General features: G+C 41.5%; 1 protein-coding gene across 2 annotated transcripts in view; it reads right to left on the reverse strand.

Moving 5' to 3' along the window:
* The window catches only part of LOC140527421 (transmembrane domain-containing protein TMIGD3-like), a 72,898-nt gene that overhangs the window by 58,536 nt on the left and 1,025 nt on the right, over nt 1–13,337 (reverse strand). The window contains exon 1 of one of the 2 annotated variants that reach the window (XM_072644339.1): nt 13,227–13,334. The exons of the other annotated variant lie outside the window; for it this stretch is intronic. The gene's annotated coding sequence lies outside the window, so the exon portion shown is untranslated. Of the gene's footprint in view, nt 1–13,226; nt 13,335–13,337 lie in introns of those variants that run through there. 2 annotated transcript variants of the gene reach the window in all.

A 13,337-nucleotide genomic window follows, 5' to 3' on the forward strand; every position in this document is an offset into this window, starting at 1 on the left:
GCTCTGCTCAGTTCCTTCACAGCCCTGGCCACACCAGGGTTCATGTCTAGATGTGGCCTAATTAGCTGAGGACTCCCAATCTCATTTTCTGCTGGCCTGGTTCCTAGAGGTTACTCCTTGAGGCATCAATGCTGGACTGACCCCACCCCGTCTTAACCCTAGAATGTCAGGATACCTGAGCTTCTGGAACCGTTCTGCTCCACCTCTCATCAATATTCCCCTCCTCTGAACTCTGGCAGCACTTGAGAGCTTCTATCACTCAATTTAGGGATTTAATTGTCTGCTAAAGCATAACTTATGCACCCAAGCAATGCAAATAGAGGTCCTTTGAAAATGATACCACATTACTAGTGAATTCATTGATATTTTTCCCTTCTAAAATACTAAATTATGGCTTATCGACTTATGTGAACTGACGCAAAGTGAAGTGAGCAGAACCAGGCAAACACTGTACACAGTAACAGCAACATTGTAGAGTGAAGAACTGTGGATGACTTAGCTGTTCTCAGCAATACCCTGATCCAGTCCCAAAGGACTCAGGATGAAGTGTGCAATCTGCCTCCAGAGAAAGAACTGATACTGTCTGAATACAGACTGAAGCAAGCTATTTTTCTCATGTTTTTGTTCGTCTTCTTGTACAAAATGACTAATATGGAAATGTTTTACATGATCACACGTGCATAACCCATATCACATTGCTTACCATGTCAGGGATGGGGGAGAGGAGAAAGGGAGGGAGAAAATTTGGAACTCAAAATTTTTTTTTAAATGTTAAAATTGTTTTAACATATAATTGGGAAAAAATAAAATATTTTTTAAAATTAAGCCTTATCCAATTTGTGTGGAATGATAATCAGTTTTACTTCATTCCACAATTTTCTTAATCCCCTTCATTCTGGCATATGGGAGTATAGAGCCACATTCATGGATCTTGTCAATGTATTTCAAGTGCCAAAGTATTATGTGGCTATATTAATTTGGCATGCATTGATTGATAATATTGCCTAATCTGTTGTGATATGTGGATGGTTATCTTTTCTCCCCAAAGAGATGGTTTACTGTTGCTTTGAGAGCAAGCACCATGTCTTTTCTCTGCTTTTCAAACAGTGCCCAGCACAATGGTAGTTCCACTTAATATTTGATGACTGATTGAAAATAATCAGCTAATGGTGTGATATATCAGTTCTCCCTCCCTTCCCCTCAAAAGAAAAAACTGACCTCATAATATCTCTCAGATCTGTCCTCTCACTCCACTCACACAGGCCACTATCACCTCACTCCAGAACTACAGTAGACCTCTGCCTGGTCAATCCATCTTCCATTCAGCTCCCAAAGAGATTTTCCTAATGAGCCAGTCTGATCACGTTACCCCTATTCAATAATCTCCAGTGGCTCTTTGTTAACACCAGTATCAAATATAAAATCCTCTGTTCAGCATTTAAAGCTTTCGATGAGCTGAACCTCACCTACCTTTCCAATCTTTTTGCATGGACTCCCTGCCTAAATACAGAGATACTGACCAACTTGCTCTCCCTCATACAGTATGATTCATTTCCTGACTCTGAACCCTGGCAGCAGCACTCCCATGTCTGAAATGCTCTCCCTCATTTCTACCTCCTGGCTTCCCTGACTTCCTTCAATATTTAGCTTAAATCTCACCTTTCATGGGGGTTGTCTTAACCACTCCTCACCCCTACCTCTTTTCCTTTTGAGATCACTTTCCATTTAGGATATATGTTACATATGTTGTTGTATATCATTATATTATGTTATACATTTATTCACATAGTATATATATACATACATATATATGTACACACATGTATATGTACATATGCACACATGCCCACATATACTTGTGTTTACATGGTTATGAGGTCAGGGACCACATTTTTACCTTTCTTTGCATCCCCAAGAGTTTAGTCTAGTACACAGTAAGCACTTAATAAATGCTTGTTGCCTGACTGAGGCAGAGCTTCCAGGGACAGGAAGAGATAGTCCTGCTGAACTCTGCCCTGGCTAACCCACATCTAGAGCTCTCATGATGTAATGTCAATGTAAGGTTAATGGTGGATGGGGGGAAATGTTAAAGACTTTCCCTGCCCATTAATAGTATTCAATACCTTTTGTTAATTTCTAACAAGGCACTGGTTCTCAAGGGTTGTGATGCCCTCTGGCTCTGAAAAGTGCATAAATATTCTGAGGAAAGGTTTTTACTTTGGGGCTTACTCCTTGGAAGTATTTGGGTAGCCACTTAAGGGGCCCCCTGGCTTTGAAAATCCAGATGTTGGTGCTTCTCCCTCAGGTAACCATGTATGTATGTAATGGCCAGACAGTTGGATCCGTCTGTTGATCTGTGATGTGTTTATTACTTATGTCAGACAATTGGAAGCCCCTGTTTGTTGGTCTTTATTTCTCTGCTTGTATTTTCTCTGTTGGTATACATGTTTGATTAAAGTAGATGGTTGGTCCCCTCAAAAGTTGCCTTTCCTTTTACAAAAGCAGATCAAAGAATCTGTGCAGCAGGCCCTCCTGTGTATGCTATAGTCTTTGCTGTTACACATGGTCAGTTCTGGGTTCCACATATTAGGAGGACAATAATACACTGGAGATTGAAAAGAGGAGGGTAATTGGGAGAGATGCCATATAAGGTCTGGTTGAAGAAACTGAGAATGTTTAGCCTGGAAAAGTCAAGACTCAGGGGACACATGCTAGTTGTCTGAAAGTGTTTTGAAGGGCTATCACATGAGAAGGGGAAGGGAACATACATTTAATAAGTGCCTACTCTGTGCCAGGCATTGTGCTAAGTGCCTTACAATTAACATTTTGATCCTCACATCATTCCTGGGAGGGAGGAGTCATGATTGTCCCCATTTTACAGTTGAGGAAACTGAGGCAAACAGGGTTAAGTGATTTGCTTGGGGTCATACAGCTGGTAAGTATCTGTGACTGTATTTTAATTCAGGTCTCCCTGACTCCAGGCCCAATCTGCTTTCATTCTTGGTCCCATAACAGGTACTAGATTTGTTTTATTTAGCTTCACAGGGCACAGTGGAAAGCTATAAAGAGGCAAGCTTGGGCTTGAAGGAAAGACTGCTTCACAGCTGTCCCAAAAGTCTGCAAGCAAAATCTGGTGCCCACTTGTCAAAATTCTTTTTCTGGGATGAGGTATATGAGCAGAGCCACCAAAATCCCCTGGTGACTGTAGGAATTTGACACACGAAATCGATCAGCCAGTTTTGCAGAATGAAGGGCTCAGCCCTGGGCAGAGTGGCCCTTCCTTATGCTTTTTCCTCAGCTCCCTCCAAGGGCCATTCAATCAGAGTCTGCTTTTCAAGGCCAGATGGGAGGGGAAAAGGACAGAGAGGAGGCTCTCCACAGGATATAGGGAAGCTCTCAACCAGAGGAAACCCTTCTCCAACCAACCTGCCTGGCACACCCAAGAAAACAGAGAATGATTTTATCTCAAGAGATGAGGGCAAGGATGGAACTGGAACCTTGAGAAATCCATTAGGCACCACCCAAGCCCTTTAAGATTCTGACGTCCTGCTCCTGAGTCTCTTTTAATAACAAACAAACAAAAAAAAACACCCAGCTTTGAGGTAGAAGAAAGGTGCCCATATAGTTGGGAAGACCCAAGTTCAGATCCTGACTTGGGCCCTGGGTCAGATACTTGAACCTCACTTTCCTCCTATGGAAAATGGAGACACTGGACTTCTCTGGTCTCTAAGGTCTCTTCCAGCTCTAAATCAATGATCCTTCCATCCTCTCTGCCCAGGGCCTTGGGGATGGCATTCCATGACCTGGCAGATGAACCATCACCAGGGTTATCCACAATAAAGAAAAATACAGAGACATCCAAGACCAGCTGCTCAAGAGCAACAAAGAGATATACATTGTCCTGGCTTTCTCCATTCCTTCATCAGTATAATGAGGGGCTGGACTGTATGGTCTCTGAGGTGTCTCCCAATTCTGATTCGTGCAGTCCCCTCCCACTCGAACCTTTTATCTGCCTCTAGGCAGCCTCAGAAGTGGGAGAGAAGGTGGTATAATTGCCCAAAACTACTGCCTGCCACACCTGTAACTTAACTGATGGTAGAACCTCCTCCCCAACTTTCCCTGGTGTGCTAACAGAGCTTCTGCTGTGCTAGTCTTGGGTGGGTGCCCTAAACAAGGTCACTGAGGGCTAGAGACAGTACAAGATAGGACTGCATGACCTTCACCAAGTTGACTAGGAACACTAACATCCATATTGCCAGGACATCCAGAAGCAGCTGTTGGAAAAGTATGACAAGTTCAGATTGCTCTGTAGATGCTGGAAAAAATGGTCCTATCCTAGTAGATGCCAGAGACAGTGGAAACCTATTTCTTCCCTGCTGCACTGCTAGGAACATATTTCCTGGAACTCCAGGACATCATAGCCTATTTCTTCATTTGTGTTTCATGGATATCAGGTGTTGCTATCATCTGGTTGATAAAATAGTTGTACATGAAAAAAAGAAATGGTTGGAATCATTTTCTATGGGAGACATTGCGGGCTTGGTTTCTGGGTGACCCAAAAGGAACAAATGTTTTTTTGACTCAAGCAGGTTGGGGTTGTTTAGGCAGATCAGGTAGACATACACAATTTGATAGCAACAACATGGAAAAAGCTTCCTTGGAATCAGAAAGACCTGGGCCCAGGTCCTGAATCTTGACCCATAGCACCTCTGAGAACATGGGCAAATGCTTTAGACACTTGGTGTCTGCCCTGGCAAATTTCTCAGACTATAAATGACAAACAAATTGCCAGGTTACCTTGGGTGAGGGAGCTCTCAACAGTGATGTCTTTGAGAGTCCAGATCCCTCCCCCCCAAAAAGAAAAGAAGACATGCAATAAATGAATATATGAATAAAAAGCCTGAACAAATTTTCTAGGATTAGCCGGAAAGATAAGCCAAGTGTTTCAGTGAGATTGGCACAAATTCTGAGATAACAACACTCTCGACGTTAACTATCTATACATCTGTTTATCTGTCTCTCCATATGCATGTAAGTGTATATGCACAGATACACATATAAACACACCTGTGTGTAGACACAGCCCACATATTGGTGATAATTTCATGAAACATATCCTATTATGTTGAGGTTTCAAATGAAATTTTTTTTTAAAAAGAGAATATAAAATGTCACATAAGCATATGAGCAATGAATAAATGGCCTGAGAGGTAAGATTGCCGGTCTCATAGAAGTTACTTGGCTAGAAAGAAAGCCATCTAGGCAGAAATGGATCTATGATGGTGAAAATGGAATAAATAGATGTTTAAATGATCCTACAAAAAATGAGTTCTATATTCACTTAAATGATCAAGACCCCTCTGCATTTCATGTTACTAAACTAGACTATTTTAATCGTCTTTAAACTATATTCATTCCAGATTGGCTCTGTCTCCCTCAGGCTTGATAAACAAGTGGTGTTTCCCTGGGAAATATAATGTTAAAGAATGAAAATGTTATGAATGAAATCAGATGGCTTGCTTTCTTTTCAGGTCCCAGTTGCTCTTGAAGTTCCCAGTAACTTTTATGCTACCTGTCTTTATATTGGTGTTCTCCTGAACCCCCACGTCCCCTTCAGAGTAGCTGGCAGCCTTGCAAACTCTTGGTTCCACCCCAGCTGGGCCGGTTGGCTGGAGCAGGGTTTCTTCTGGAATTGGCTGGGAGCTATTTCCCACTGAGACTTGCCAAGAAAAGCCCTGTACAGTATTATCGTGCTATGGTCCACGGACCACGTGTGGCCTTCTAGGTCCTCAGATGCAGCCTTTTGATTGAGTCTAAGTTTTGCATAACAAATCCTTTTTCTAAGGGGATTTGTTCTGTGAAGTTGACCACATGCAACCTTGTGGCTGCAGGTTCTCCACTCCCGGTCCATGGGTCACAGAGTCTGACATAACTCAACAACAAAATTATATCATATTATTATATATAATAACAATAATAATAGTTAGCATTTATACAGCTCTTTGAGGTTTGCAAAGCTCTTTACAAATATTATCTCATTTTATCCTCACCACAATCCTAGGAGGTAGGCATTACATATTATATATCTCATGCAGGTCATCTACAGGTATTACATATTATACACATGTCACATACATGGGCACGGCCCATTAGCCTTCTCCATCACGTCAGTCCATGCTACCTACAGATAACTGCTTTTTCTCCTTATCTTGCACCATGAACCATCATCATTTGGAACTCCAAGCATGCAACTCTCTCCACCAAAGCAGATCCATAATTCTTCTGGCACTTATACCCTAAGAGTGTAGTCTGGGGAAACTTCTGAAAGTTTAAATGACTTGCTTGGGGTCATTTGTCTAGTATGGATCAGAGGCAGTGCTTAAATTAAGCTACATCTTCCAGATTCCTAGATCAACCCTACATGTATTATGCCACCTTTCCTCAACTTGCCCAAAGGTAGGTCTTTAAGGAATATTTGTTGTAGGTCTGTATCCTAAAGAGATCAAAGAAAAGAGGGACAGACCTATTTGTAGAAAGTTATTTGTAGCAACTCTTTTTGTGGTAGCAAAAACTTGGAAATCAAGGGCATGCCCACCAATTGGGGAATGACTGAACAAGCTGTGGTATATGACTGTGAGGGAATGGTTCTTGTCCTTCGTGCTTGAAGAGGACCAAAATGACATCACTATACTAGAGTCAAGTTTCAGTGTGTCCAACTGTGACTGATCAGACATAGGAGCTCAGAATACTGAGGTCAGGCACAAATAATCTACGTGAACATTTGGGGTGGATTCTCTAAATCTACAAATCCTGCATTTCCTTTGAGCTGTTTCAATTTTGCTTTGCTCTTAGAGCACAGCACTTTCTCTGATGTGGGCACACCATGCTGAGCAGTCCTGTGCCAATGTCTCTCAAGTCACACAATCAATTCAAAAGTTAAGAGGGATCTTGACAGCATCCTTGTATATTGCTTCCTCTGATCACCATGTGAGTACTTGCCCTGTGTGAGTTCTCCATAAAATAGTCTTTTTGGTAAACCTGCATCTTGCATTTGACCAATGTGGCCAGCTCATCAGAGTTGTGCTCTCTGAAGCAGAATCTGAATGTTTGGCAGTTAAGTTCAACAAACGACCTCGGTGTCTAGTGTCTTACCCTAACAAGTGATCTTCAGAATCTTCCTAAGACAATAGGACTTCTGAAGACATAGCACTATTGTGTTATAAGATATGATCAGCAGGAAAAAACCTGAGAAGACTTGTGCAAACTGATGCAAAGTGAATTGAGCAGAACCAGGAGAAGAGTAACAGCAATGTTGTAGGGATGATCAACTGTGAAAGACATAGCTATTCTGATCAAAACAATGATCCACAAAAACTCCAAAGGACCCAGGATGAAAAATGCTATCCACCTTCCATAGAGAGAACTGATGAACTCTGAATACAGACTGAAACCTACTTTTTTCCCTTACTTTATTTTTCTCATTTTTGTGTGTTTTCTTTTGCAGTATGACTAATACAGACATGTTTTGTATGACTGCATTTATATAATCATTATGTTCCTCGCCTTCTCAAGGGGGTGGAAAAGGGCTTGAGAGAGAATTTGGAACTCAAAAGTTTAAAAAAATTAATTTTAAAAAGATAACTGAGAAATTTTATAAGGATTAATAAAATATATGTTTTAAAAAAGAAATATTTGTTATGTGGGAATGAACTTCTAGCTAAATACATCAACATTTCCTCTTTCTTCATTCTCCATGCCCCCACTATCTCTACCCTCAGATCTCTCCTATATGCTGTTACCAGACTAATCTTCTTAAGCCCTTCTGTTATTATGTGATGTTTTTTCTGCTTCAAAACCTATAATCTCTCATTAATTCCTACTGCATCACATTTAAATTTCTCTGCCTGGTTTTCAGGACCCTCTATTATTTTGCCCTACTCTATCACATTTTTTTGCTGTCTTTCTCCAACAAAAAGACTCTTCCACTCAAGTCAAACTCTTTACTGTCTTCCCCACATATCACATTCATTTTTCCACCTATGCGAAATGCTGAGGTAAAATGATATCACATTATAAACTAAGATCTTTCCTCACAACAACTCTGTGAGGTAATTAGTAGGGCAAATAATATTATGTCCATCTTACAGATGAAGAAATTGATTCCCTGAGACAGGTAATGACTTGCATATGATCACACAGCTAATAGGGCCTGAGTCAAGGCAGCTAGGTGGCTGGGTGGTTAAAGTGCTAGGCTTAGAGTTAGGAAAACCTGAGTTTGAATCCAGCCTCAGACATTTGCCAGTTATGTGAACCTGGGCCAATCATTTAACTTCTGTCTGCCTCAGATGGCTAATAATAACATCTATCTCTCAAGGTTATTGTGAAGATAAAATGAGATAAAATTTCTAAAGCACTTTGGAAACTTTAAACACTATATATGTATATATATACGTATATATATATGTATATATACGTATATATATATGTACATACGTATATATGCTAGATATTGTTATTGGGGAAGCAAAGTCATCTAGTCCAGTGATTGCCAAACTTTTTTGATCTTGCACGCTATCAGTAAAAGAAAACTTTATATATTATGTATGTACATATGTATATATGTGTGTATGTATATGTTTATATGAGTATACACACATGTACACACACATACAACCCTAGATGCTTCAGTGGATAGAGCAGTGGGCTTGGAGTCAAGAAGTCCTGAGTTCAAATTTGACCTCAAACACTTAACTAGCTGTGTGACCTTGGGCAAATCACTTAATCTGTTTTAATCTACTGGAAAAGGAAATGGCAAACTACTCCAGTATCTTTTCCAAAAAAACGCCATGGACAGTATTGGCATGCCTTGATCCACAGGTTCTGAAGAGTCAGATGCAACTGAACAACTACAACTAAAGTATTGTCCTGTGCATTATAAAACATATATGCACAACAAGAAATTTAAAAAGTAAAATATTTGACCCCGCGTCAATAGGGAGCCTCTGGGATTTACTGAGAAGGGTAATAAAAACATGGTGAGGAAAATCACTTTGGCAGCCTTACAGAGTGTGGATCAGAGAAGGGAGAGCCTTGAGGAAATGAGACCAGTTAGGAGATGATCACAATAGGAGAGGTGAATCAGGGCTTGAACCAGAGCTTCAGCTGCGTGAGTGGAGGAGGGGAAGGATGTGGGAGATGATGCAGTAGAAATGATAAAATCTGACAATTGTTTGAATGTGTGGGGTGAGTGGAAGTGAAGGATGGAAGTGCCTTGGACAGCAAGAGATAAGGAAGTTCCAAAGAGGGATAGCTTTGGTTGAGAAGTAAATGTAATGAGATCTGCTGTGCAGATTGCAACACATCTAAGCTAGTTCATCCTGTGTGACTCATTCTCACCCACTGAAAATGAGAAGAGTGCGGTGGGGTCTTACTCACTGGCCGTTGCCCCAAATCCCAGAAACCAGCACCTGCTGAAGCCAGGAAGTAACCTGGGGTGAGGGGAGCAGAGAGCGGGGGCAATTTGGGGAAGGGAAGGAGGGGGGAGTTTTGCCTATGCAGCTGCTTCAGGGTCCTGGGTCACATTAGGTTATAACTGTCCCAAGGTGCTACCACACCTATCACAAGCCACAGGAGGCCAATTGAGGGGCTGAACAAGGTGTCAGAGTGTTGAGCAGTGAGAGGGATTGTGTACTTGTGAAGACCTTGATTGGCCATCCTGGAAAGGGTGTGGCAAGGCTCATTTTCCTACTCTTCCAGGAGTTAGACACAAACCCCTGGGGAATCTTGCCACATCTCCCCAGGACCTTGGGGCCCCTACTTTGGAGACCTTTGGTTAAGACTTGGAATGAGGAAGACCTGGATTCAAAATCCGCCCAAACTTCTGTTAGTGGAAGGATGTGGGGCTAGCTCCCAGAGTGAGACAACTCTGAGATTACAGAACAATTGCAGAAGGAGTATCCTCACTGAGTTCCCTACTGTGATGAAATCACTTGTGTGGTCCAAAAAAAGAAGAAAAAAATCTGGGATAATAATAACACATATCTCGATGGGCCATTGTAAGGCTCAAATCAGATAACGTACGTCAAGAACTCTGCCAAGTATCAAGCTTTATAGAAATGTGAGCCAGCCTTAGTATCAGAGTACCTGCACACAATAGGTACATAATAACTACTTTTTCATCGATCCATCAATTGATCCACATTGATGGATTGATCCAGTTACAGCCATTGGCAGCTTCAGAACTCCAGATTCTAGGGCTGTTTCTTCAGCCTGTTATAATCATCTATCTCCAAACACACAGCAACAGTGTCTGTTGCTGCCTCACCTCTCTCTCTCTCTTCTGATTCTGGATAAAATGTGTCCTATGAGCTCTCCCTCCTCCTCCTTCCCCCCTCTCTCAGTTTCAGTTACTGTCTTCAGCCCTTTCCTCTAGTCACTTGACTCTAAGGGCCTCTGATCATTTTGGGGGGCCAGTCCCTGAATGTGGAAAACAACACAGCTTTTCATCTTGAAAGTGCCTCCCAGACAGACAAGCATCCATTTAGCCAGACGTTCCCCTGTGCAGCTGTCCACTGTCATTATTCTTGCTCATCTCCCTTCATAGAGGGACAGAACAGTATGAGACCCAAGCACTGAGCAACATGCCCAAGGTTACAGGTGGGCCAGGAGAGGGAAAGGATCAAACCTTTGCACCCTAGACTCCAATATTCCACCGTTCTCTCCCAGAAATACTGGCAGCATGTGGGAGAGTTGGAACACTAATTCATTGTTGGTAGAGCTGTGAACTGATCCAACCAATCTGGAGAGCAATTTGGAACTATGCCCAAAGGGCTACAAAAATGTGCATACTCTTTGACCCATCAATATCACTCCGAGGAGTATATCTCAAAGAGATCATAGAAATGGGAAAAGGTCCCACATGTACAAAAATATTTATAGCAGCTCTCTTTGTGGTGGCCAAAAACTGGACATCAAAGGGATGTCCATCAATTGGGGAATAGCTGAACAAGTTGTGGTATATGAATGTAATGGAATACTATTGTGCTATAAGAAATGATAAATAGGATGACTTCAGAGAGGGCCTGGAAAGACTTATATGAACTGATGGTGAGTGAAAGGAGCAGAACCAGGAGAACTCTGTACATAGCAACAACCACAGTGTGTGAGGATTTTTTCTGGTAGACTTAGAACTTCATCACAATGCAAGGACTTAAAAAATTCCCAATGGACTCTAGAGGCAAAACGCCTTCCACATCCAGAGAAAGAACTATGCAACTGGATTGCAGAATGAAGCGGACCATTTTCTCTTGTGCTATGTTATGTTTTGTTTTGTTTTGTGGTTTCTCCCATTCATTTTGATTCTTCTATTCAACTTGACTATGGTGTAATTGCATTTAATAGAAATGTATGTGTAGGACCTATATAAGATTGCAAGCTGTGTTAGGGAGGGAGTGGGGAGGGAGGGGGGAAAGAGGGGGAGGAAGAAAACAAAGTAATTATTTTAAAAAAAAGAAATACTGGCAGCAATCGGCAGGTTTCTCCAGGGCTTTTGTCTAGAGGTCTTTTTTGGTCCCCCTCAATTATCAGAGGTTTTCTCTCACTGAGGGGCAGCTAGATAGCACCATAGTGTATAGAGTGCTGGGCCTCAAATCCTGTCTCAGACACTTCCTAGCTGTGTGACCCTGGGCAAGTCCCCTTACCCCTTTTGACCTCAGTGTCCTCATCTGTAAAATGAGCTGGAGAAGAAAATGCCAAACTACTTCAGTATCTTTGCTAAGAAAACCTCAAATGGGGTCATGGAGAGTCAGATATGACTAATCCCTAAAACAACTTCTCCCATAGTCTTCCAGCCCCCAACATTATTTTTCATTTACTTTCTATAGGAGAGGAAGTGTGATGTAATGGAGAGAGCAGGTCCTATAGCTAGGAAGACCTGAGTTAAGCACACATCTGACAAATATTGACTATGTGACCCTGGGAAAGTCATTCAACCACTAAGTACACTAGATAGCTCTCTATGGCTATAAATAGCAGAGAAGGTGCTGACCCACACTGGTAGAAGGCATTTGCTAAGCCAGGAATTACCTGTGCCAATGAAATCACAGGTCCAATCTCTCTTCCTATTTTAAGCAACATATATTTAAGTATATATTAAGATAATATGATTATCTGTGTCTACGTTGTTTATTCCAGTAGAAGACTATATGCAGGAACTATTTTTTCCTAAGAGCAGGAGCTGTTTTTAATTTTGTCTTTCTAGGTCTAGTGCTTAACAGAGTGCTTTGCATACAGTTGGCACTTGCATTAAATTGAACTGAACTCTCTTCACATGAAGTAAAGCTCCATGGTCTACCTGTATTCCCCAGAATCCCTCCATCAGCTTCTCAAGCATGCTTTGACTTTCTTCTCCTTCCACCCTGAACTAAACCCAGTACCGCTTCTCAGGATCAATGATGGAAACTGGAAAGAGTTTGTCTTCACTATGACAACTAAGGAGCTAAGACTCTGCCTAGATCAAGCAGCAGTGAACTCTTCATGTCCTTTTGATACGTTGAGAAGCAAAAACCCGGGGCAGATTTGAATTTTCCTATTTATTTCCTCTACTTTCCTCTTATTTTCCAATCAATCTATGAACAAGTGTTTCCTTAAACACCCCACCTGTTACCACCATCAAGGGGGATTATAAGACAGTCATTGTTCACAAGGGACTTCTGGGCTAGTTATGGATAGGGGGAGGAAGGAAAGATAGAAACCTGGGCATGAAACAGTAAGATATCACATGGATATGGATATGGAATCCGTTTTTTGTCTATGATGCTTGTTACCCTTGTAACATTGGGAATAATACTTGGTGTACTGGGTCATAAAGAAAACACTTTACAAACCTTAAAATGCTATGGAAAGGGGAGTTATTAGTAATAAGGAACAACACATAATAGTGTTTAATAAAGTGAATATTCTCCCTAATTTTGAAGGTTACTTCACTGCTATCCCCCACAAAATCTTCATTTCCATTCCATTTTCCTGACAAATTTCTTTCCCTCCTTTCACTTGGGCCAGGATCTTCTCAGTTTCAAAAGGAGGTATAAATTCAAGGACTCAAAAAGTTCTGAGTTATAATATTTTTTAAATAAACAAATTAAGCTCCTCCTCTCCCCAATGTGTTTAGGTAGGGAGCTAGAGTAGCAACAGCCTGTTCTGGCTCTTTCTCCCATTCACTTTCCTACCTGGTACCTCCTTCTTTTCCTTCTTCATTAGAGGATTATGCTAAAGCTTCTTCAATCCCAACCGTCCATATCAACTGCCACGGAACCTTCCATCCTACCCATTCCATCATC

This window comes from Notamacropus eugenii, chromosome 2, assembly GCF_028372415.1.
Source record: "Notamacropus eugenii isolate mMacEug1 chromosome 2, mMacEug1.pri_v2, whole genome shotgun sequence".
NCBI classification, from domain to species: domain Eukaryota; kingdom Metazoa; phylum Chordata; class Mammalia; order Diprotodontia; family Macropodidae; genus Notamacropus; species Notamacropus eugenii.